We start from the raw sequence: 26,332 nt of genomic DNA, 5'->3' as shown, positions 1-26,332 counted from the left end.
ACCAAGACCCTTCCTGCTTAGATTGTTTTATATTCTTGAAGTTTGCAAAATCAAAAACTGTTGCATGTTGCAGAAATTGTTGCTTGTCTGAAAGAAATGTACTACTTCCTTTCTCCATGGGTTCAACACTTTATCATGTTCCCATCATAATGATCATCTAAAATTTAGTAAATATTTGTTGAAAGCTCATAAGCAGAATATGGAAAAAAATCTGTCTTTGATATCAGATAGAAGGGCCTGTGTTCAAATTCTAGCTGTTCTTTACTGATTTTTATGCTAGAGGTAAGCTCCAGGTTTAAATCCTAGTGTTGCTACTTGCCATTTGTGTGTCTTTGAGAAAGTCACTGCCATCTTCTACCTGGGCCTCAATTTTTGCATCAGCAAAACAAGGAAGTAGAATAAGTCAATCTCTATTGTTCCTTCCAGCTCTCAAATTGTACGATTCTCTGTGCTGGGTGCCTCTTCTCTGAGGCACACTCTAGAGGCCTAACTTCTGACAGCTTTCATGGTAAAGCTTTCCTAGTTTTTGATTCAACTCCAGTTAGCTGAGCTAAGCACAGACGAATGAGCTGGAAACTCTCCGAAGATGCTGCATTTCCAACTGGCTCTAGCTGAAATCCAGGTGCCAACACCTTGAACTAGAATAACCAGAGCTGGGTTTTATTACTGAAGGGGAGAAAGATGGCTGATGGATGTGGCATTCCCACCACTGGAAAGAATCTCTCATCAGAAAAAATAGGAACTCTGGTACTTTTGAGCCAGTTCAGGGTTTGTCAGAGGCTCAGCAAAATGCAACAAACTGAATTTTCATCAACAAAGACTACTTGAAGCCTGGAGTTGGCACTGAAAGAGCTTTATGGATAACTTAACCCAAGCCAGTCATTTTGCAAGAGGAAACTGTCCACTCCAAGCAAATGAACCATGATTGTGAAAAACCTTGAACACTTCAAAAGGGAAGGAAACTTCACATCACTGACAGCTAATCCTCAGTACAACCGAGTAGCAACTACTAGAAATTCAGCTGCCGAAAATAATGATTAACATTTCCCATCCAGGTGCAAGGGCAAGGACCATCATTGTTCAAGAACTTGTAGGTAGCAAATATGATGGGAGAAGTCATGCCCTAAGTCAGAGACTAAACCAGGGAGACTTCCACTTGGGACAAAAACAAGTGGTAGTTGTAAATGGGAAAATAAAATATCTTTGAATAAAGAAAAAAAAAGTGGCGGTCTTAGAAGTTCCCAGAACAGCCCACAGCAGGGAGGAAGGTGACAAAGTCTAGATGTGAGAGATGAAGACACAGAAGACCAACAGCATTACTATGGTGAATACAGTTACACCAGAAAAGGGGGCAATGTTCCCCAAAGAGTTGAACCTGTATCTTTACAGGGTTATGAGAGGGCACTGTTAGGGGAGGGAGAGAGATTTTAGTAAGAGGACTCTGAGACTGGTAGCCTGTGGTTTGGCAAAGGATCTTGTGAAACAGGTTGGAGGAAAACTATAAAGTGTTCATGGGGACAACAAACTTCTTCATCACCACAGAAAGGAAAAAAATATATACCTCCCTGGGAGGAAGCATCTCCTCCTCTATTTTGACATCCTGGAGAACATCCTAGTTACAGATCTGCTCTGGGTAGCCTTTGTTAGCAAAGCAGATGCTAGATTACACTATTATTTCCTTAAAAGTAATACTGGTGAGTCCAAATTCCTTTTCATCAATTTATTTTGCCATCTATTACCTTTAAAGTCTCAGGCTGCTGGACTTCAATTATTTTATGGACTTTCTGTTTTCTCAATGGCCATTGCCATCAGAATCTGCACGATATGTCAACACCCTGGGTTCTTCATCATTTAGATAATGGTTACCCATCCTCTTTTGATTTCCTATTCAATCATAATCTTCCTTTCCCTAATAAATATAATAAATATTGTATATGCAGATAAACCTATGTTTATAATAAATAATAAAGAAGTGGACTCATTGTGTTGGATTTTGTTGTTGTTCTCACTGAATTGTGAGGATCAAGTTAAAGTACTTGGCATAGTATAAAATACTCTATAAATACTAGTTATTGTTATTATTATGACTCACTTATGGAAATGAGTACTCTCTTTCAAGTTTAGTTGCCACAGTGATATCAGAAAGCTTTGTCTGCTTGAATTCTCATGGACCCAGAAACACAGATAGGTAAGATGAGCCTTCCAAAATCACCCAAAGAGAAGAGAGTCACTATGGACTATCCAGGGCCCTTTCTACTGCACAGTGAAAGAAGGACTGGATTTGGAGCAAAAATATCAGGGTTCAAATTATCGCTGTGTTATTAGTATCTGTGTGGCCTTAAATAAGTGACTTTACTTCTCTAAATTTTTCTCTGTACAATGGGAGAGTTGGAAGAAAGGGTTTTTTAATCTGAAATCATCTGTGAACAAATGACAGACTATAATGGACTAGTAAGAAGTTGCAGAGAAGACTAAGGGGGAAATGACAGCAAAGTGCAGAAAAATAAAGAGTAATTTTGAAGAAAAAAAATGAGGGGGGGCAGGGAGAGAGTGTTAGTCCAGAACTAAGGAACAAGGTTTTGGAAGGAGGCCAAAATACTCAGATACCAATGTTTGGTCCTGGAGAAGAGATGAGATTCATCTCCCTCCTTTAATTTACAGAGGCAGGGGTAATACAGTTGTAGAATGTTACATATTGTATCAGAAGGAGTCAATGTGTGAACTCTTCCCATTCTACCACACTCCTTTCCTTCAAGGGAAAGTTCACTGGAAAGAGTGGGAATGGGAGAAGGAGACATGGCATATTCTGAAATGACTGATATAAAAACAAGAGGCTGATAAAAACTAAAAACCAAAAAGGTACCCAAGTTACCCAAAGCCAAATTCTGGTGTTTAGGATAATCTAAAAAATCATATACAATAAATAGGGTTAAGCAGCTACAGAAATCTCTAGGTCAACCTAGACATGATTTATAAGTATATTATGGGTTATATTAAGGATCTGGCCAAAATTTCAATAGGAAATTATCCATCTAAAATATAACCTACAAAATACAATATCGTCTTAGACAACTAAATACCTAGATTTCTAAACCAAATCCCACTGCCACTTTAAAGATTTTTTAAAAATAAAAACCTATTGGATTCCACTTAAATTTCTTATCTTTGCATTCCCTTCTGAGGTCCCCTGGGCCTCTCTCCTCTTCCCCAGTCCAACAGCACAGAGGTCTGTGATCATAGCCTCTCTTTTCAAGAAGACGATGGTAAATGACATAATAAAGAAGCAGAATTGAGAGTTACAAGGTACACAGAGGGCTATAATGAGAGTTCAAGCAGCATTAGAAAAACAGGAAAAACAGCTCGAATTAGAAATTAAGAAAATGGCCAAGAATGGTAACAAAGAAGCCTGCAGAGTTTTAGCTAAACAGATTGTGCAACTGAGGAAACAGAAAACTAGAACTTTTGCTGTAAGTTCAAAAGTCATTTCTATGTCTACACAAACTAAAGTAATCAACTCTCAGATGAAGATGGCTGGAGCCATGTCAACTACTGCAAAAACAGTGCAGGCAGTTTACAAGAAGAGGAATCCACAAAAGACATTACAAACAATGCAAAATTTCCAGAAGGAAAAACATGAAAATGGAAATGACTGAAGAAATGATCAATGATACACTGGATGACATTTTTGATGGATCTGATGATGAAGAAAACCAGGATATTGTGAACCAGGTGCTTGATGAAATTGGAATTGAAATCTCTGGAAAGATGGCCAAAGCACCATCAGCTGCCCGAGGCTTACCATCTGCATCCACATCAAATGCATCTAGTATCTCTGATGAAGAGATTGGATGGCCACTTAAAGCATTGGACGTAGATTAGTTGAAATGTATTTATGATGTGTGTTAATGATTTACAATCAGTATAAAAATGGCACAGTGTAGATTTTTTCTACAAAATTTATTGATTTTTCAGAAAAGACAGTCAATGAAGTTTTAATCCACATCTTGTTTTAAGTTTTTTTGCCAAAGAATGAAAAGAAAAAACAGTTTGAATCTTAATTACCAAAGACTTTGAAATGATTATTCTAAAACTCTCATTGCATGGTATTCTATTTTAAGATTCTGTTAAGGTTAGTGCCAGATCACATTTGCATTCTAAATCCTTTTGCCCCATGTAGAGAAAAGGCACTAAGCATCAACATAAAGAATTTCAATAAATTCAGTTGACAAGAGGCCTGCATTTGCTGCTTATTTTTTGAAACTGATTTTGAACCATAGTCACAAGAATTCCAACTATCAAAATTATATTTAAAATGCTGTGAAAGTAAAGTCCTCTTTTGATATGTAAGATTAATAACTTTTAAAAACATTCTTAGCACCTGCCTTAAATACTTGCAGTACAAAAATATTGTGCAGATCTTTAAATTATTAGTGAGAAACTTGAATTATCAATTTTAAACTATAATTGAAATCTAGTTTGAGAATTCTCCAGGTGTCATATCTGGGATTTTTGATTTTACTTGATTAGTTTGTAAATAGACCTAATATTAAGGAGACCTGAATTCTATAACTAGCTCTAACCAGTTGTGTGGCTTTGGAAAAGTCACTGACCCTTTCAGGACCTCAGTTTCTTCAGTTGTAAAATGAGAGGGTCTCTTCAAAATAATTTGCAAAAGGTCTCTTCAAGCTCTAAAACTTTGCAAAAAGCATTGAAAGTCACTGATTTTATTTTACAATAATAATGTAACAATTTGTTGATCCCCAAAAGAACTATTATGTCTTTTTCTATATGAAATGTACTCTTATTGTCCACAATCTTATAAACTGTATTCATCCTTAGACTGAAGTTATTCTACAGATGCCAGTGTGTCTAATATTAAGCACTACTACTATAATGATAATATTAAACATTACAATTTTAAAGCAAAACTAAAGTTTTTGTAAATAAATTTTTGTCAGAAAATTGCTGCCTAAAAAGTGTATTAATATACTATGCTGTATTTTTATAAGGTAGAAATGCTGTGGTAGCTAATGTATATATAGGGAAAATTGAACAGAAATAAGTTCTAAGTCCTTATCTTAATTTAGTATCATTATTTAAAATAATTTTATGATAGAAAATGTATTTAATAATTTTTCCCTTAGAATTTATCACCATAAACTAGAAGAGATCAGGGTTAAGTCATCTGAAAAATTGGGGATAGTGGGAATTGTTTGCTATTATGATGATAAAATAAACCCTGAAAAAAAGAGGATAGTTCAAGACAAATACTCCTTAAAGATTGATGGGTAGGAAGGGGAATTTGGGCTCTTATACCTGCATAATCAAAAAATTGCACTTTGATTTAGGATTTGATGATGGGAATTCCTTAGTTCACATAGCTTTCCTGAATATTAAAAACCCATTTAAGTCTTAATGGAATACCCAAACAAAAATAAAAGAAAGAAAGAAAATACTTCAACTCTTTGGTGCTCTTGAGTGTAAATAATAGTGTTAACTGTGTTTACTTCCTTTCCATTTATTTGGGGGGGACTACTCATTTTTATAAATTATTTTATTTTTTAAAATCCAATAAAGGTTTAATTCCTAAAGAAAAACAAACTTCTTGTCTTTGTCATTACTGAGTGACACTTCTTACCAATGACAAAACTTTATATGATAAAATTACTTTAGGAAATTTACAATAATCCTTATTCTAAGTACCAATAAAACACATATTTACATAGTATCTATTATAGGTCTTATTATCCTGAATTTTTTTATAAGAATTAGCAGGAAAAATAGAAATCAATATGGCAAAAATTATATTTAGACCAGCAGCTTATTCCATTTACCACACACACAAAAATCAAAACGGATGAAAGATCTGAGAACAAAATGGCCCATCATACAAAACAATTAAAAGAAAATGAGATCTGTATCTCCTATAACTATGACTGCAGAATTCTTAGCTAAATGAGATGAAGGAGATCATATTAGATAAATAGACAATTTTAACTATATAAAAATAAAAGGCTTTATATGAATAAGATCAATGAAGATGAAATGAGAAGAGAAGTAATAAAATGGGGAAATATTTGGATCAAATTTCAATCCATCTTTCACAGAGTTATCAAAATAATCTCTCTAAAGCACTCATCTAAGTAGACTGCTCCTCTGCTCAAAAATTCCCAGTGGCTCCCTATTATCCATAGAATTAAACACAAATTACCTAGCCTGACCTTTAAGGTTGTCCAGTCTGGCTTTTTCCCTATCCCACCTTCCCATGTTTATTTCACATTGCTCTGCTTTCCCAACACCATACTCCAGTCTTTGAAAATGAAGGACCACCACTGCCACCACCACATAACAACAATAACAACTCTATCTTAACTGATTTTTCAACTAGTCTCAAAGTGTCCAGCCATCTCCTGAGCTGCCTCACTGCCCCCCTCAAACCTCTATGTTTTCCTATAGGCTCCAGACTATATAAAGTGCTCCATCTCTACCTTTTTAAATATTTCTCTTCCTTAGGTCTACATTGAAAGTTATATATCACTCAAAGAGCCTTCCTTGATTGCCCCCACCTTTAAATGTCTTCTCCCTCTCTCCTTGATTTACGGGTCTCCTTTGTTTCTATTATATTCTACTTTTGTATCATAATTATTCTTCAACTTGTCCTATCCCTATTGGACTGTAAGTTTCTGGAGGGCAGACACTTTTTTTTCACCTTTGTATCCCCAGCACTTATCCCAGTTCCTGGTATATATTATGTACTTAGTTAATGTTCATGAAATTGAATTGATCTATCAAGCTCTGATTCTCTGTTCTGACTGTTGAAGATACTGAAATATACTGAATTTTTTAAAAAATATATAAACTTAAGGGAATCTGTACTTCTTGCCAAATTACAGAATTTAAGGTCTAGAAAGAAATTTACAGATTATCTAGTCCAATATACTAATTTCTACATGTCAGCTATCATTATCATTATTGTTGTTTGCTATTATTGTTCATCTCATTCTTATCTTTTTCTATGGAGTTCAAATAGAAAAAGTCCTGGGAAAAGAGGATATCCTACTTTAATTACAATTCTGAAGATTCTCTCCAAAGGAATAAAATAACTGCTTTTTTTAAACTGAATAAAAGTTTTGGGATATAATCTTATCTGATTTTGGTCCACAAAAAGTATCTTTAGAACAACTCCAGTAGCAGAAAGGATGATGGGATTCTGTATACCTCATCTCATTTCCATGTAATTTCTTTTTTAAACCCTTACCTTCCATCTTAGAATCAATACTGTGTATTGGTTCCAAGGCAGAAGGGCGGTACGGGCTAGGCAATGGGGTTAAGTGACTTGCCCAGGGTCACACAGCTGGGAAGTGTCTGAGGCCAGATTTGAACCTAGGACCTCCTTCTTTAGGCCTGGCTCTCAATCCACTGAGTCCCCTCACTACCCACTCTATGTGATTTTGATTTCTTCAGCTTGGTCTCTATATTTAGAAAACTTTTCATTCTATGTATCATGGAGATGAAGATGACAATAAGGAGGATAATAACAATGATTATAACTCTTGATTTATCTTATTCTTTTCATTTCTTTTGATGAAGTTCAGGTGGAAACCATCAGGACAATTGACTATACTCTTGTACATCTTATTTTCTACAAATTATTTCACATGTAGATGAAATGACTGCTTTTTTGTGGGGGTTACTTTTTTAAACATTATGATATTGATGATTGTTATGGCTTTTTTTTTTTATAAATGAGAAAGTTGACATCTGAGAAATTCAGCCAATAAATATTAAGTACCTACTATGTTCCAGGCATTGTGTCAACTGTTGGGAATTTTAAAAAAGAGGTAAAAGATTGTCTCTGCCCTCAAGATGCTTATAATCTAATGAAGAAATAGGTAAACAAATATATACAAAGCAAGCTATATACAGAATAAATAGGAAACAAAAGGGAAGACACTAGAATTAATCCAGTGACTTATTCAAAATCACAAAATCCATTAATAACAGAACCAGGACTAAAACCCAGGTCACAGATTCTTAGTCTAGTGAATTAATTAAAGCTTCTAACCAGGTTCAAAATTGCTCATGGCCCAAGACTGTGCAATCAGACAGCAAGTTGAGTGATAAAGTTAAGATCTTAAAAAAAAAAAATCTTAGGGCTGCTAAATAGCACAGTAGATATCAAGTGCCAGGTCTGGAGTCAGGAGGATCTGGGTTCAAATTTGACCTTGGAAACTTCCTGACTTTGTGACCCTGGGCAAGTCACTTAACCCCCATTGCCTAGCTCTTGCCTACCTCTTTTCTGTTCTAGAATTGATATTAAGCTAGAAGATAAGTGTTTTTTAAAAAATCTTGATAGATTATAACAATGAGACTCAACTAAAATAAATTTAACAGAGATAAATGTAAATATAACTGGATTCAAATTATAAGCTTTATAAGTATGTAATGATGGGGTACAAATAGATAATAATCCATTTGAAAAAAGATTTGAGAGTTTTAGTGAAGTTCAAAATAAGTCAAAAGTGGAACATGGAAGACAAGTGACTACTCTCCTAGGCATAAGAAAAGTATATTGTCAGGGGCAGCTAGGTGACTCAGTGGCTAGAGAGCCAAGGCTGCAGCAGGAGGTCCTGCATTCAAATCTTGCCACAGATACTTTCTAGTTCTGTGATCCACTGGACCTCAATTGCCCAGCCCTTACCTCTCTTCTGCCTTGGAACCAATACTTAGTACTGATACTAAGACAAAATGTAAGAGTTAAAAACAAAAACAAAACATGGGGTGTTATGATGGTCCTTTGCCCTGGTCTGATTATATTTTGTGAACTGTTTTCAGTTCTAGCTGTCACATTTTAGCAAGGTCATGGACAAGCTGGAGTCCCCAAAGAAAAGTGACTAGGATAATGAGGATAACCTACTGCATCATTCAGGATAAGATGAAGGATTTGATATTGTTTAGACTACAGCACTGAAGACTAAGAGAAAACCACTTACCATCTATGTGGCTGTGGGTAAATAATTTAACCTCCCTAAGCCTCAGTTTTCTCATCTGTAAATGAGAGAATTAAATTAGATGGCTCCTAAGGTCTATTTCAGATCTGGATTTATGATTCTGTGTTTCTATAACAGGGTAATTAACAAAAATTTCTTTGAAAAATATTAATTGGTATTCTGAACTCTAAGATATGTTCTAGTTCTAAAATTCAAAAAATCTTGGAAAATTGTTATTGACCATAAACAAATTATTTAATTTCATTCAGCCTCAGGTAGCATGGCCTGGTAGTTACAGCATTGGAACTTGAGTTAGTTAAGAGACTTCGGTTCAAAACCAACCTAAGATACTCATAATTTCCTCCAAACTCTCCTCTTTTCCCAACTTCTTAATTATTATTGAAATTACTACCATCCTCCCAGTTACCCAGGCTTACAGCCTAAGTGTTATCTTTGACGCTTCATTCTGTCTTATATGCCAGTCTCTCATAGCCAATCAGTGGTCAAGTTCCATTATTTCTACACTCATAATATTTTATTACCTCAAGCCTGAACTATTTCAAAAAACTTGCTAGCTGGTCTCCATTTCTCAAGTTTTTCCTCACTTCAATACATCCTCCACTTGTCTGTCCATTGTCTCTTTCTAAAATGTAGGTCTATCTGTATTACTCTCTCTCCCTTCATTCAATAATAGGGACTCCATTGGGTTCCTATTATATTCAAAATCAAATATAAACTCTTCTGCTTAGCTTTCAACGCCCTTTATAACCTTGTCCATTCCTTCCTTTCTGGTTTTTGTATAACTTACTTCCGTATCCTGAGACCCAGTCATACATCCTCCTTGCTATTCCTTACACATGGCATTCACCTCCAGCTTCTGAGTACTCATGAATGTTCCCCATGTCTAGAACACTCTCCCTCCTCCTATCTCCCAGCTTCTTTGGCTTCTTTCAAGGTTCCACTCATACTCCACCTTCTATAAAATTAAAAAAAAAAAAGACTTTACCAGTCTCCATTTAATCTTAGTTCATTTCCTCTGAGATTACCCCAATTTATTCTGCAAATATCTTGTATGCACACAGTTGTCTTCATGTTGTAACCCCCATCAGACTGTGAGATCCTTGAGGAGGGCAAGAACTATCTTGTGATCTTTTTTATATCCCCAATTTGTAGCATAGTGCCTGGTACATGGGGCTAGTTGACTGGTTGATTTTACCAGCATATAATTACCAGCAAATCTTTCACAGGCTCAGTTTTCTTGTCTGTAAAATGGAGATAATAATCATTGCACTATCACCTCACAAGGTTATTTTGTACATTGTTGTAATTGTTTTGTTGTCATTGTAATTTTGTAAATTGTAAATTGTTACAAAAAATGTAAATTGTTTTGCTAACCTTAAAGAGCTATAACTTGAGTTGTTATAATGATTTGCGAAATAAGGAAATTGGACTAGATTATTCCTAAAGTCTCAGTATTATTAATTAAAAGTATTCCTAATTATATGTAATCATACTAAAATAATAATTAAAATTATTGCTACCTACTTCATGGGGTTGTCCTGAAAAAATATTTTACAAATTCAAAAGCACCATATAAATGTGATATCAATTTATTTACATAGCACTTTACCTTTTATAAAGCACTTCTCTGAAAACTCTAAAGTGGCTAAATATTTTTATCCCACTTTAGAGATGAGACAACTGAGGCTAACAGAGCCAAAATGGAACCCAGTGCTTCTGACATCAGTTCCAATGTAATTTCCATGAACTAAAATGCTTCCCTGAGTCTCAGTCTATGGGGGGTGGGGGGATGGAGTTTTTACTTTTTTTTCCACACTGGGAAAAAAACAAACAACCATAATAATAGTAACAATAATAATGGCACTTACGTCATCCTTTAAAGATTTGCCAAGCACTTTGGACTCATTATTTCATTTCATCATTGAATTTTAGTTAAGATTTGGATGGCCAAAGGTAGCAGAGGTAAATACATATAAGAACACAGAAATAGTGTGTACTGCACTCTGAATTCTTAAGTGCCCATAAATATCATCTCCATCAATTACTTGGCTTTTCATTGATATCACTCACATTTATGAGAGTTTTAACCTTTTCCTTTTAGGATCAAAAAGAGAAGAGGAGGGGCAATGTGTCCATTATTGCTTCTCAGATTCCTCGTTCAATCCTTTCAGAGTCTGACCTCCTTATAGCAACTGAGAAAATACACAGGAATAGGGAATTGTGGTTAAGAAATCCTATACGTGTTCTGCTGCCAACATCCATTTCTTAGTGACTTGGGTAAGAGCTTGAATATGAAATATACAGCAAGTCATTAAGGGGAAAAAAAAAACCCTGTTTGCTCCTTTCTATATGAAATGACTGCATGCTGGCATCTGAAAAATCTAGGTCTTTTATTGCTATTATGAATGTACCTCTAAAGGAACAATTTAAATCCACTCTATTAAGGGTATGCTCCATGGCAGTGATGGAGAACCTTTTAGAGACTGAGTGCCCCAACTGCGACCCTCACTTGCAGATGAACCCTGTCCTTACCCCAGCCTGAGGAGGGAGGAAGGGCTCCCATTGGGCTGCTGGGCAGAGGGGCAGGTCATCTGAAAAATGTCCTCAGGCAGGGTGGAGAGGGGGAGGAAAACAGTCCCTTCCCACAAGCATTTCCATAGACAACATGGCTCTATGATCACAAGACCAAAAAATTGGAAGAGGATGGGACTGCTAAGGCAATTCAGTCCAACCCCCTCATTTTTCAGATTAGGAAACTGAGGCCCAGGGAAGTTAAGTAGACTTGCTCAAAGTCACCCAAGCAGTAAGTGTCCACATAGAAATGGTCATACTCCATCACATGAACTTATTCCATCACACTTTTCCTTCTATAACTTTCCTTTATGTAAAAATATATTTGAGTTTAATATACTAAGGTTGAGATAATATAAAAAGTCAGATCAGGGCCAGCTATGTGACTTAATGGATTGAGAGCCAGGTCCAGAGATGGGAAGTTCAAATTTGACTTCAGACACATCTTCGCTGTATGACTCTGAGCAAGTCACTACCCCCATTGCTTGGCCCTTACTGCTCTTCTACCTTAGAACCAAAAGAAGATAAGAGTTTTAGAAAATAATAAAATGAAATAGTCAGGCCTATTTTTTTTAGTTGACCAAGAAAACATCTTAAAATTGCAGAGTATGTTGGATAGTTTCTTTTCAAACATTATAAAAAGTCTAGCCATCTGTAAGAATTGAATATGTGTCCATGTGCTTTTATTAGAGGCACAGTATTCCTCATGTAGCTCAGCAGCAGCCATGACAAGCATGGTTAGGATTTAAATATAAATCACAGCTAGGAAATCCAAAGAACTTGCCAAAGTCCATTAAATCTATTTCATAAACTAGGATAGCCCCAAATCTCCAGAAATAAACAGATCCAGTTGTATTTGAACCTCCCTTTCCCTATTCTCTCTCTCTCTCTCTCTCTCCTCTCTCTCTCTCTCTCTCTCTCTCTCTCTCTCTCTCTCTCTCTCTCTCTCTCTCTCTCTCTCTCTCTCTCTCTCTCTCTCTCTCTCTCTCTCCTCTCTCCCTCTCCCTCTCCCTCTCCCTCTCCCTCTTCCTCTCCCTCTCCCTCTCCCACTACCGAAGTTTTCTAAAAAGAAATAAAGAACCTACACGGAGAAGTGGCAAAGAGGTTTTCATTTGTGCCACCTGGTGATTTGGCAAACCCTTTTATCCAGGATCATGCTATTTGTTTTTCCAGGGTGAGGCCCTCCTCCAAGTTGTCAACTAAGCAGAAAACAGAATGTACAGTCTAAAAGTGGTGATTCGGAGGAATGTGGTCTTATAGGAAAAGTTACAAGCAAGAGAAACATCTTCAGAGCCCAGATATTACCTTAACTATGGCCAGGCATAGAACCATAATGTCTTAAGAGTTTAATTCTATCCTCTCCCATCTATTCTACAACTTCAGTTCATTTGTCATCCCCCCTCTCTTATCTCATACTCATTCTCTCCTTTTATTGGTCCCATATTCTCAACCTAGAAAACATACTCAGTTCTTTTCTAAACCAGAAATCAAAACAAAAGAAAGATCTTTCCCTTAACCCTACTACCCTCTCAAGCTACTGTCCTGTATTTCTACTCTCTCACTTCTGCATCTCTAGAAATATTATTCTACAAAAACTACCTCCATTTCCTTACCATCCATTTGCTTTTTCAGCCTCTGCAATTTGACTCCTATTTTCATCATTCTATTAAGATGTCTCACTCCAGGTCTTTGGTTAACCACTTAATTGCTAATAACAATAACTTTAGTTTAGTCTTGTTACTCTGCAAACCTTCCTTGAGCATTTGACACTTCTGGCCATACCCTCTTCTTGACATTCTCTCTATCCTTTGGCTTCCAGACACTCACCAGGCTTAACTATGCCTTCTTGGCCTCCTTCACTAATTTACTTTTCTCCTCAAATGTGAATGGTTCTTAAAGTACTGTCCTTGGTCCTGTTCTCTTCTTGCTATAATATCTGCCCCATCTCCCCCACCCCCTTGGTGATTGCCTTCAGTTCCCATGGCTTCAATTATCATCTCCATGCTGATGATTCCCATATCATATAACAACCTCAATCTGTCTCTGAATTCTAGATCTATATTTTTAATTGCCTTCTAGACATCTCTACTGGATATCCTGTCAGCAACTCAAACCCAATGGGTCCACTGTCTTTTCACCTAAACCTGACCTTCCCAACTTCCCTATTTCTGTTGATAGCATCACCATTTTTTCAGTAACCCAAGCAAGAAACATTTACTCTCTCCTCTCCTTCACTTGCCAAATCCAATCAGTAGCCTAGTCCTAACAATTCTATCTCCTCAACATCTCTCATATCTCTCCCTGTCTCTCCTCACTGCCCCTGACTTCTTAAAGAAGAGATATAGGGGGAAACTGGATAGCTCAGTGGATTGAGAGCCAGGCCTAGAGATGGGAGATCCTGTGTTCAAATCTGACCTCAGACTCCCTAGCTGGGTGACCCTGGACAAGTCACTTTACCCCCATTGCCTAGCCCTTACCACTCTTCTGCCTTGGAACCAATACTCAGTATTGATTCCAAGACAGAAGGTAAGGGTCTAAAAAAAAAAAAAAGAACAGATACATGCCAGATGATGTTTTCTATGATGTGGGGAAGGACTAAGATACTTGTAAATAAATTCTATTAACAAAAAAAACTAATGAACAGGATGATTACAGAAAAACCTACTTGCACTAATGCAAGTGAAATGAGCAGAACTAGGGGGAAATTATACACAGTAACAGCATTATAAAGATGATGATTTGTGAAAGATTTGACTACTCTGATCGAGGCAATGGTCCAAGACAATTCCAAAGGACCCAAGATGAAAAATGCCATCCACCTCCAGAGGGGAAAAAATCAATGAACTCTGAATGAAGATCCAAGTATACTTCATTTTACTATCTTTATTTTGTTTTATTTTGTTCTTTTGCAACATGACTAATATGGAAATGTGTTTTACATGACCTCAAACTAAAATCAAATAGCTTCTTTTCAAGGAGGGAGTAGAGTAGAAGGGAGGAAGGTGGGAAAAAAGAAAGATATGGCAATATTACTACCTGGCTCAAAAACAACAAAAACCCTCAGATTCACAAATTGATGATTCCTCTTTTTTATAGCCTAGCATCTGACATTCAAAGCTCTCCAAAATCTGACTATAACCTACTCTCCTAACTTTATTTTTCCATCACACACACCAAATTCATGCCTGTATGAAGTACTAAATGTCTGCTTCCTCCACAATTAAATGAGCTTTGACCATTAATTGTAGTCTATTCCCTTCTCTTGTCTTGGATTCCCTCTTCATTTCTCTTAAAATAATGTTTTTCCTTCAAAGACCATTTCTATGAAACCTGACACCCAACTTCTCAGTTACAGATGATTTCAATATCAAGTATTCTTCCAGCACCCTATAGTTATTAAGTTGTATCATAAACCACTCACAAGGGAATGATTTTTTAATATAAATGGGCCCTTATAAACAAATCATTTTGTAAGAGTCTTGAGGTAAGGCAGACATATACATTTTTGTTTTCTCTAAAGCATATTTTATAGAATCCTTTATATACATATAATTAAAGTTTAACATATTTCTCAGGCTATGGGACAAAAATAAGACTACTTACAGTGGTTTATCTTTACTACAAAGGGATGGAGCTGAAAACATTCTGAGAAAATTTTGATCCAGATTCAAATATAACTGAGTTTAAAAAAAAAAAAAAACAAACAGTGACTCAAGATACTGAGTTAAAACCCAAGAAAGCTGAGCCAAAAAGCATGTTGAGTCCCCAAAGCCAAGGTATTATTGTCCTTGAACTCATTTTTTCCGAGTTGAGATGTATATGTGTATGTCTTTCAGGATGGGAATAATGGTTTTCAAAGTAAGCCTTGGCACTAGTTTTTCTCTCAGCTTGAGTAAGTCCTCCATTCCAATTTGCATCCTGCCAAGTGAAATGTTACCCCCCGCCCACACTGCACACACATCACCACCTGTGAGTGACCTCTTGAAGGATTAGTGCACAAATAACTGCCAGCATCAGACTTTTCTTCTCTCTGCACCTGCTTTACCTTGGCCTCAAAGACTCATTCAGAAAGATTTCCATTGACCACTCTTTGCATAAGGCCAAGTGATCACTGAAATGGCAGTGTAGGCATATCTATAATGGATCAAAGTACTAGACACTAGGGAGGATATAGATAAGTAAGATGAGGTCCTTACTCATGAGGATATTATTTATTATCTACTATTATCTACAATATACATATTCTGTCCTTAGGGAAAGTTGGGATATTTTGGCTTTTCACACACAACCATTTTCTTCCAGTGTGCATGCTTTACCTCTTTGGGAAAGGAGAGATTTTGCCACATTTTATATGTATATATATTTTAAAAGTTAGGATGACTTGGGGAAAGATTTATATAAGTTTTTTTCATGAGTGAATATTCTTCAAATTTGAGTTTCGTGATGAAAGAAGAAATTTCTTCCCCCTAAGAATTTATGTTCAAAGATTAAAAGAAAAATAAATTTTTAAAGGAATCCTATTTCAAAGCTGTTTTTCAACAAGTGTAAAAGGAACCCAAAGGATGCTATCCTTCATGCTTATCTTTGGGAAAGAATTCCAACATCTGAAAATAAGAACTTATGGCTCCCCTCCTCAAAGGCAATTCTAAATGACCTAGGTTCATCAAAGCAAACACATATTCATGCAAATAAGTCAAGATATTCATCCCAAAATAAGAGAAGCAGAAATAAACAATAAAAAAGGCAAGTGATAGATCCTTAGTGTGATTTTCCTCTTTATGTTTAAGATTCATTTTGACATGATAGAAACTAGAATTGTCTGTTTCATTATATTCATGTAAAGTTATTATTAAGCTGGTTTCATTATAAACCAAGTTACTATTATCTGGGGACTACAAAAGCAATGTCAGTTCTGAAATCCAACCCAGTGACTACCCTTGCCTAAGGCTCTAGCTTTATGAAAAGTAGAAATTAGAAGCGATCAAAAACAGAGGTTTATGGTATTACACTGAAGAGATACTGAAATCATACAGAGTCTAAATAAGCTATCGCCTATTTACTACTTCAGTAATCCTCCTGATTACAAAAAAAGACCCCCCCCCCTCAAAAAAATTCACAGGTACGATGTATCACTCCTATTTAGACTCTTGAAACACTTTGCTTCAGGGCTGAGGGTGACAGCTGATCTCAGCATCATTGGCAGCTGTCCCAAAGAGGGTTTGTTAGTATCTAGAGAGAATAAAACCTGCCATCTTTGAAAATAATCTAGCATGGAGATACATAGAAATGTAAAGGGATCTTCTCTATATTTCTTTTATAGATGATGTGAAGACTTTCTGCTTAACAGGGTTTTTTGTTGTTGTTTGGGGGTTCTTTTTCTGATGGCTGATAAAATAAAAAAAATTAAAAAATCTTAATGAACTTGATGTTTAGCAAATAGGGGATATATTGTGATTAACTGACTGTTCTAATCGGAATTTAGGCAGAATGTTTTTTTTTTTCTTTCCTGAGAATCCTTTGCTGACTCCTTCCACTGCTTCTATTCCTTCTACTTAAATTTCTTTCTATAAAACTGTTATTCCAAATTCCAACTGCAGCCTCTTCCATTACTCTTTCTACTCTCTTCCCTTGGCTTTGACACTCACTTCTGTGCAGATAGCAATGCCAAAGAACCATTAGATCATAGGATCAAAGATTTAAAAGCTGGAAAAGTTTTTAGAGGTTATCTCATTTTATAGAAGAGAAAAATGATGCCCAGAGAGGCTGAATAACTTATCCAATATCTTATGGGTGACAAAATAGAGATCTCCATCATAAATTTCAGACTTTTACTTCCAATTGCTTGCTAGACATTTCTACCTGGATGTCCTACCAGCATCACAAACTTAACCATATCCAGAAATTAACTTATTGTCTGACATAAACCATGCCCTTTCTTGACTTTCCTTTCAGCAACGCCACCATTGACCTAGTTACCTGAGTTAGGTATTTCCCCATCATCTTTGATTCCTTTCTTTTTTCCCCACATAAAATCAGTTACAAGTTCTGTGCCTGATATCTGTCAAATAGATCCCGGATCCCACCATCCTAATAAGATAGTTATGACCTCTTGCCTGAATTAATACATTATCTTCCTGGCCAGGTTCTTCATATCCAAACTCTCCTTCCTTCAACCTATCCTAAATGCTATATACCAGGTTCATCTTCTCTAAGACTTGAATACTAACTATGACATCATTGCTCAAATCTTTCCAAGTGGCATACAAACAACTTAGTCTGGCATTTAAGACTCTCCATGATATGAGATCAAACCATTCTTGCCTCAAATTACTTCCCTTTATGTACTTTTTTTTTTGGGGGGGGGGGAGGGAGGCAGTGTTACAGAGTGGTAAAGGCTCAGATCTGTGATTTCACTAATGTGGGGAACTTCTAATGTGGAAATTCCCTTCTCCAGTGTATTTGTTCTATGCTACAACAAAATTCAACTATTTGTAGCTCCTCAGGTTTCTTACCACACTTCCTATACTATATTGGAGGACCCTTCTCCAATTTCCATCTATTCAACTCTTCCATTAATTCTTCTTTGATCTCCCACATCAAGGTACTTTGATAGTGTGCCCATTATGCACTTTTCATATTTTTAACATATATTACTTATGTGCATAACTTATATACTCTACAAGATTGTAAGCTCCATAGTTGCAGGCATTGTATGTTATTTCTTTGTATACTCTCCAGAGTACAGTACAGTTCCTTGCACATAGTAATGAACCACAATAGATAATACATTTTGAAAAGAAATTGAGTGATGCTAAAAAACTTTATCAAAAGGAGAAGGCCACCTTCCAACTAGAAATCTCATGAAATTAAAACAATGGCCATTCTTTAAAGTTCTTAAAGCCATCATTCTGAATAGGAATTTTCATTGTTTAAGACCCTGGGTGTTATAAAGTTTAGGAAATCTAAACTAAAGCTGTGCTGACCCTGAAACAAGGTACAGAACTTCATTTTTTCCTGAAAAATCAATCTACAATATCAATTTATGCTCTGTAACAAGTACAAATAGAGAGCTCAGACATGTGTGCTTTGAGCATACACACACACACACACACACACACACACACACTCCTTTCATTTCTAGACAGCCAGAGAATAAAATGAATGGAGCCAGCATTCCTTTGTAGTTCATAGCCCTACACTGGTTACATCTCTCTCATATTTTTATAAGTGGCTATGCACAATCATCTCCAGAAAAAAGGAGTGAGTTAATAATGCAAATATTTGAAAAGAAAGTTGGGGGGAGCAGGTAGGTGACTCAATGAATTGAGAATGAGAAGTCCTAGTTTCAAATCTGGTCTCAGACACTTCCTAGCTGTGTGACCTTGGGCAAGTCTCTTAACCCCCATTGCCTTGCCTATACTGCTCTTCTGCCTTGGAACCCATACTTAGTATTGATTCCAAGAAGGAAGGTAAGAGTTTTGTTTTGTTTTAAAAGAAAGAAAGCATAAATGTTTTATATCTTCTCAGATGAAATAATAAGGGAAGGATTAGACTAATTGACTACTAAGGTCCTATAGGATTTTTTTTTTCTTTTTTAACCTTCACTTTTTGTTTTAGACCAGCTAGGAAATGTCTGAGGCCAAATGGTCCTATAGAATTCTGAGGTTCTATGGTTCAAGTTGTATTATGTAGTTAATTATATAATAATTAATCCATTTATCCATTAATAATAAATCCATTTGTCAATTATATCTTCTAGAATCCAGATTATTTCTCAGAACTGGTCTTTTTTCTTCTTTTGACATTGTGGATCTTCTTCTAAATACTCTTTCTTCTCTTCCACTGGCTTCTCTCATTCATTTCTCTTTCTCCTTTTCCAAACAATTTTCTCAGTTTCCTTTGCTTGATCACCATCTATCTTTTTCCTGCCCCCAAGCACAGTTCTTTTCCCAAAGATATTCCCAATCTTTCTCTTTTCTTCCAGGATTTTTTCAGTTGGTGATCTTGCCCATTCTCATGGGTTAAATCATCATCATCCCCATTAAATTATGAGCTCTTTGAGGGGAAAAATTGTCTTTTTTCCCCCTGAACAGACTTTCTTTCTTAGTAACAATTCTAAGACAGAAGGGCAAGAGGCAGGCAAATGGAGGTTGTGTCTTTAAGATCACACAGCTAAAAAATGTCTGTGGCCAAATTTGAACACAGTTCCTCTCAACTCCAGGCCTAGATCTCTATAGTGTGCCACCTAGATGCTCCTAAAACTATCTTTTTACCTTTTTTTTGTGCTTAGCATAGCAGGGCCTGGCATATAGTGAGTGCATGATAAATGCCTACTGACTGACTGATCCCAATATATGACTCCCAAATCTATATATCTAGCCCTATTCTCCATCCCCAACTCCAGTACTAAATCTATACCTATGCATTTAGGTGGTACAGTGGATAGAACACTGGACCTAGAGTTAGGTAGACCTGAATTCAAATCTAGCCCCAGACACTTGCTAGCTATATGACTTGGGCAAGTCATTTCACCTTTTTCTTTACAGTTTCCTCAACTGTAAGATAAGAATAATAATAGTACTTATCTTCCAGGGCTATTGTGAGGGTCAAATGAGATAGTATTACTAAAGTACTTAGCACATTATAAACATGATATAAATGCCAGTTATTATTACCATTATGTCTCCCTGGCACCTTAAACAAAAGATATCCATAACAGAATTCATCTTCCCCTCAATATGACCCTATTTATTTCAGTATTACCACCAGCCTCTTGGTTACCCAGGTTTGTAATTCCTGAGTCATCCCTGACTTTCCCTTCTCCTTCAATATCTCCTCCTATCAATCAGTCGCCAGGTCCTCTACAATTCATTTCTTCAATCTCACTTGACTTTTTCTCCTATCCATTCACAAAACCATCATCCTAGGTTAGGTCCTTATCTCCTCTCAACTGGACTACTATAACAACCTCCTAATGAATTTCCCTGCCCCTCTCATCATACCAAAGCTTTGAGTCTTGATGTTCAAAAAGTTTTAATGATTCTTACTGTCGTTAGTATAAAAATTATTTAACCTGGGATTCGAGGGCCTTCTACAATCTGACTGTTTCATTGCTACAAAGTTGATTTTTTAAAAATGAAATCTTACCCATCAGTAAAATGAAGTTAGCACAACTTTATGCTCAACTGGCACAAATTAATGATGATAAAATAGTCGCTAACATTTAAATAGCACCTATTAAGTACCACACACTGAGCTACCTGCTTTCCAACTTGTCTGATTTGATTCTTATAACATCTTGTTGAGTTAAGTACTATTTTTATCTCTGATATATAGATAAGGAAATTGAAGTGAATAGAGGCTTCCTGACTCCAGGACCTTCACGGATCTACCTACCTGACCCTAAAATTTTATTATACTTACCATGGCCAAGTGAATTTTGAATTCAAGGTCAAACAAATGTATTTATTAGTTCAGAGAGGCAGGTGTGAAGATTTGATTTAGCTACCTCTGATTATAACAATGGAGATACTTGGTCTAACAGAATCAAGAATGTCTTGTGAACTTTACATTGCTTCACCCTACTTAGTCTAACAAGGTCAGGAATGTCTGCACCCATACTTAAGGATTAAGTATATAGGAAGATGGCCTTTGATAGACATGTGCAGAAACAGCTGACAGACCCCTCGGCTGTCCTAAGTCAAGCTAAGCTACCATTGGTACAGATAAGATGCAGGAAAGTGACGTAAAACCGTCTATATAGGGCATGTCACTTCCTCTCTTCAGGCTCTTTTTTTCCCCTGGAGAGGTGGATCTGGTTGGTGACTTCCTGTGAGCTGCCTGGGTGCCAGTTTGATCCTGAAACTCAGCCTGGAGGAGGTCACTCAGACAGCTTCCTTGAGACAGTCACATGGTGAGTGATAAGACTGACTTCCCTTTCCCTTAGGCTCAGAGGAGGCCCCTTTGGCCAAGGCCTTTAACTCCTGCCTGGCTCGGCCTGAGCCGGAGCAGTTTTAATTAACTCTTTTCCTCTCTCTCTCTTTCTTAAATTCTTTCCTCTATATTAATTAAAATCAAAATAATTTCTAGCTGAGTTGGGTATTTTACTATTTGGGATATCCCATAGCAACCAATAATTTAAAATAGTTTAGGTCACAACACTAAAATTATCCTTCACACAGGGTCATATCACTACCATCACCACCATTAGTATTTATATACCAGTTTAAAGATTGTAAGACAGAAAGGCATGGATTCAAGTCCTACCTCTGACACATACTGGCTAAGTGGTCCTAGGAACCTCTGAATACTCCAGATAGTTATCTAAAGCTATAAATTGTAGAGAAGGTCTTCCTGAATTCAGGTCTGGCACTCTATCCACTGTGGCACCTAGTTGCCCATTGCTCAAATCTAGGAGTTCCAAATACTAATGAATCCACAGGCCCAGATCCATCCTTATTTATAGGTTCTAGAATTATCTATTTAAAATATGAAAAGAACTAAAAGGTTGCCTAGTCCAACCTCCCCATTTTATTGATCAGAAAACTGAGGCCAGTGGTGATGAAATGACTTGCCTATGTCACACCAATAGTAGGTACCCAAACCATGATTCAAACCAGTCTAGACTCCCAAACCAACCTTCTCTCATTGTCCACTGCCTTTCCTAAAATGGTTCTATGACCATTAAGCTGTTATGTTTATAAAGCAGGGAAATAAGAAAGCAGATGAAGATAAATAAAATATTTGACAAATCTCTCAAATCTAATAACCAATCAACAAATATTTCTTTAAAAAAGCTCTGTGCCATGGATGGGCAGCCAAGTGGAGCAGTGGATAGAGTGTCTAGCCTGGAATCAGGAAGAAATTAATTCAGTGAGGCAGAAGACAACTTACTTAGCTATGTAACCCTGGGCAAATCACTTAATCCTATTTGCCTCAGTTTTTTCATCTGTAAAATCAGCTGGAGAAGGAAATAGCAAACCATGCTAGTATCTTTGCTAGCCAAATGGGATCATGAAGAGTCAGACACTACTAAAACACCTGAACAACAAGTGCCAGAGAGTATGGCACTTTGCTAGGCACAATGGACAAAAGGCAGAAATGAAACTGTCCTCTCCCTCAAGTAGATAACATTCTATGAATGGAGGAATTATGAGTCCTTAAGATCAACAAAAAGGTCTTCTTTAGGCTGATTCCTTTTCAGAAGTCAGAAGGACATCTTCCACAGACTTAACTTTAAATGAATTGTGTAAAATTATAATGTAGGTAGGTAATTCATGATGAAGGCACTCAAAGAAAAATGGCGCACATTTTCACATCAACCTAGTTGACAATGAAATTAGTAAATTAGCAAAATTAGTAAATTAGTGAAATTAGGAATTAGTAAAGGTATGTATAGACTCCCTCCTCTTCCTCTTCTTCTTCATCTTCCTCCTCCTCCCAACCCCCAGCCATGTCCTCCAGGAAATTTTGCCACCCAATCTTCCCCATGGAACTAGCAGGTAAGGAAGGAAGGAACAGCATTTAAATTAAAAAAAAAAACACTATTGAGCAGTTTAATAGACTAATGCAGTAACATTAACATAAAACATGTTCACACCTTGGAACACTAATAAAATACCTTGCACATAGTTATTTCTTGGGAGATCATCCAACTTCAAGAACTAGCTTATTCCCCAATCAGAACGAGGACTTTTCAGAACTGGAGGCCTCTTCTAGGCTACAGAATGATTTAAGTACTGGCCCTCTATTCTTTTCCACAAATTTCTTGGAGTCCCGGTTCTAGAAAAGTAGATATTGCAACCCAGTAACTTTCCATGTGTCCAATCACCCTAGAAGCTAATAAAGTTCTGGAATTATGTTTATTTAAGCTCACATAATTCTTGGAGTATTTCCAGGACAAGTTTTATTTCCTTTCTCTACCTCTAGTGGGAAGGAGTGATGATTCTGCCTCTTCTCTGTTCCCTGCCTTAGGAGCTGAACAATGTTATCCTGGCAATGTTCAGAAGGCTTTTCTACTGTTAAAAAAGAAGGAAAAAAAAGTTCAATCAATCTCTTTAAAAAGTGTTTCTCCTACAGAGGAAAGACAAATGTTTGTAAAAAAAAAAATCACATGGAACCAGGTCAGACATTTTGATATCTTAGTCACTTTGTTTTATTTTAAAAATACAGCAAAACAAACCCACTACTTGGAAACAATTAAAACTACTCTCACTGCAAGTCTAGTTGGTAAGTAGTTTCCAAGGCTACACAGTGTTTGCCTCTAGCTTTGTTGGGTGCTAGGCACTTAACACTGAACATCTAACCAAATACTGGTATGTGATGTACATACATGCTTCAGAAACCCTCATTGCAGCCCAAAGTACCAGCCCACAAAAGAGAACTCTCCCTATTCTGGAGTTGGAGACCCAAATCACCCATCAATCATGTGATTTGAAAGATATCTGAGAGTGTGTTATTGGCCTAATTGGGAATAACTGCCAAGAGTCCAGAGCTCAGGCACTCCCACTTAAAAAAGAAATAGATTAACCATAATCCTTCTCCTTTTTTCTCCAATTTTCATTAGTTTAGCTAAGGGCTCCTTTGGCCTTTAGCATTAGAAATCATCTAAGATGGCCTTTAAAATTCTGAATAACCCCCAGTGGTGGTTTTTACTAAATAGCTATAAACCCTCACTAAAGCTTCTAGTCAGAAAAGGTACCCAGGCCTCTCAGGAAGGGGGAAAGCCAGGAGGGAGGAGCAACTAGACAAAGGTTAAACTAGTCTCTTCCAGGATGAACAAAGCAGTGGAATTGCCAATATGAATAATTACACACACACACACATCCATGGCTAACATGATTTTCTATTTGAATTCCATGAACTTCACTATAAAAGCAGAAATTATAGGCCACCTTGTTTACCCATCATCCATCTCAAAATATGATAGCCAAAGGCATAATGCCTATTTCTTTAACTTGTCCTTATTGCCTATTTTGAAGAAAAAAAATAATGCTAATATTGTGCTCTACATTTAAGCCAATTTGAAAGAAAAAATTATTTAATTTAACATTAATCTTTTTCAAAGCCATTTCTAGTTTAATGAGAGAAATGTCCAAACTGTCATGGTCCCCTGGGCCTTCCAACATGACTTTGCCCCAAGATTTCAAGTAACCTATGTAACCCAAGTCTAATACCAATGGGCTTTGGAACTTGGTTACATATAGGATCTTAAACAAGGAAAAGATATATTAAAATACAGTCTAGGTTAACAGTCCAGAATCATACAGTTTCTCTGAGACTATTCTCTGGAACTCTCCCTCTAGGAATTTAAGGAAGGGACTTCTTCCTTTCCGTAGATATCTTAATTCTTACTCAATGGAGATGAGTAGATGCTGGTCTACCCATCACTTTGAGAAGCCAGATTAAGTGGTGACTGCCCAAGCATGAGTCAATAACCAAATCACTTCAATGAGATACAAGACTAGACAAGAGTTAAAAGGTTTGGTACCACCCTTAATCCAGTTCCCAAGGAAAAGTCTTTTTGTACTTTTCTCATGTCCTAACACCCACCTTTCCAAGGGGTTTTCCCCAATAGTTTGGAAAGAGCTTTGGAGGAAAATGTTATTTCTTAACATTTTCAGCTTTACTAAAAAGTTGGTTTTCAATATGTTCTCATGTCTATGAGCTCTATTGTGAATTACACCACATGGAATCCAGTTCTCTGAAGGAACATAACCCCCATCTTAGTTCATTTGGCAAAGGTACTCTGTTAAAGAGAACCAAACATCATTGCCGGCAGCTTATGCTTTCTGGGCCAAGGTTTCTTTTGACTGATTTCTTTCCAGAGAAAAACTTTTATTGGAGCATTAGCAGTCAAAGCACAGCCCTCTTACCAACGGATAAATATGGTTTTAAGCACCAATTTTATTTTTTAATGGGTAACGCGAATAGGATTTCAACCACTCAGGAATCATGTCAATGTTATTGTGAAGATAAAAGAAAAAGAAATAAAGTTTCAAATGCACAGTATGAATGTTACATTGAATCATATAAGAAAGACAGATTTCATTCAAAGGGAAAATTAACTTCTTTTTAATGCTCATCACATTACTAGGGAAATCCATCTTCAAATTTTAACTCACAAAGGATAAAATTCCTATTGTTTACCTATTTCAAATCTATTCACAGTTAGGCCAATAACATGTACCCTTAGACATTGTATGAGTCACATGATCTGTTGGAGAATCTATGGAAACCATGAAAACATTTTAGTTATGATTAAATCACCACCACTGACCACAGATAGCCTTGCCAAATTACGGAAATATCAGGAAAATATCATTTGACCTCACTTCAGATATTCCTTGACCATCCAGAAGTGTCTTACCATCATTCAAGAAAAAAATAATATAAAAAACACATTTTAAAGGAATAAGAGGAGATCGTTTTCAATGCCATGTAAACTTAACCCATATAAGTGAAAGTAGAGAAGTGGAAAACATCTTTAAATTCTTGGGAAAAGTGGCCTTGGTATAAAAATACAGTTTCTCAGAACTTTTAAATACAAGTATGACAATTTGGGATGAAGGCTAATCTCCAGTTAATGTCTCCAGCAGAGAACAAATGGCAAATCCAGATGATACTTCTATTTACAACTCTCTTCTCAAAGGTAACTAATGGTTTATATAAGTGTTTCTGCCTTCATTAAGGTCTTTCCAAAGAGGGAGCCTCATATTTCAGAAAATCTTTAATTCACATTAACAAGAAGC

General features: G+C 36.5%; 1 protein-coding gene and 1 pseudogene across 1 annotated transcript in view; one reads left to right on the top strand and one right to left on the bottom strand.

The window, feature by feature from the left end:
• Positions 1-4,085, top strand: part of LOC130453762 (charged multivesicular body protein 2b-like) — a 58,034-nt pseudogene extending 53,949 nt beyond the window's left edge.
• Positions 1-26,332, bottom strand: part of KLF13 (KLF transcription factor 13) — a 106,922-nt gene that overhangs the window by 64,473 nt on the left and 16,117 nt on the right. The gene's annotated exons all lie outside the window — the stretch shown is intronic.

Source organism: Monodelphis domestica, chromosome 1 (genome assembly GCF_027887165.1).
Source record: "Monodelphis domestica isolate mMonDom1 chromosome 1, mMonDom1.pri, whole genome shotgun sequence".
NCBI classification, from domain to species: Eukaryota; Metazoa; Chordata; class Mammalia; order Didelphimorphia; family Didelphidae; genus Monodelphis; species Monodelphis domestica.
This window is presented reverse-complemented; position numbering and strand designations above follow the sequence as displayed.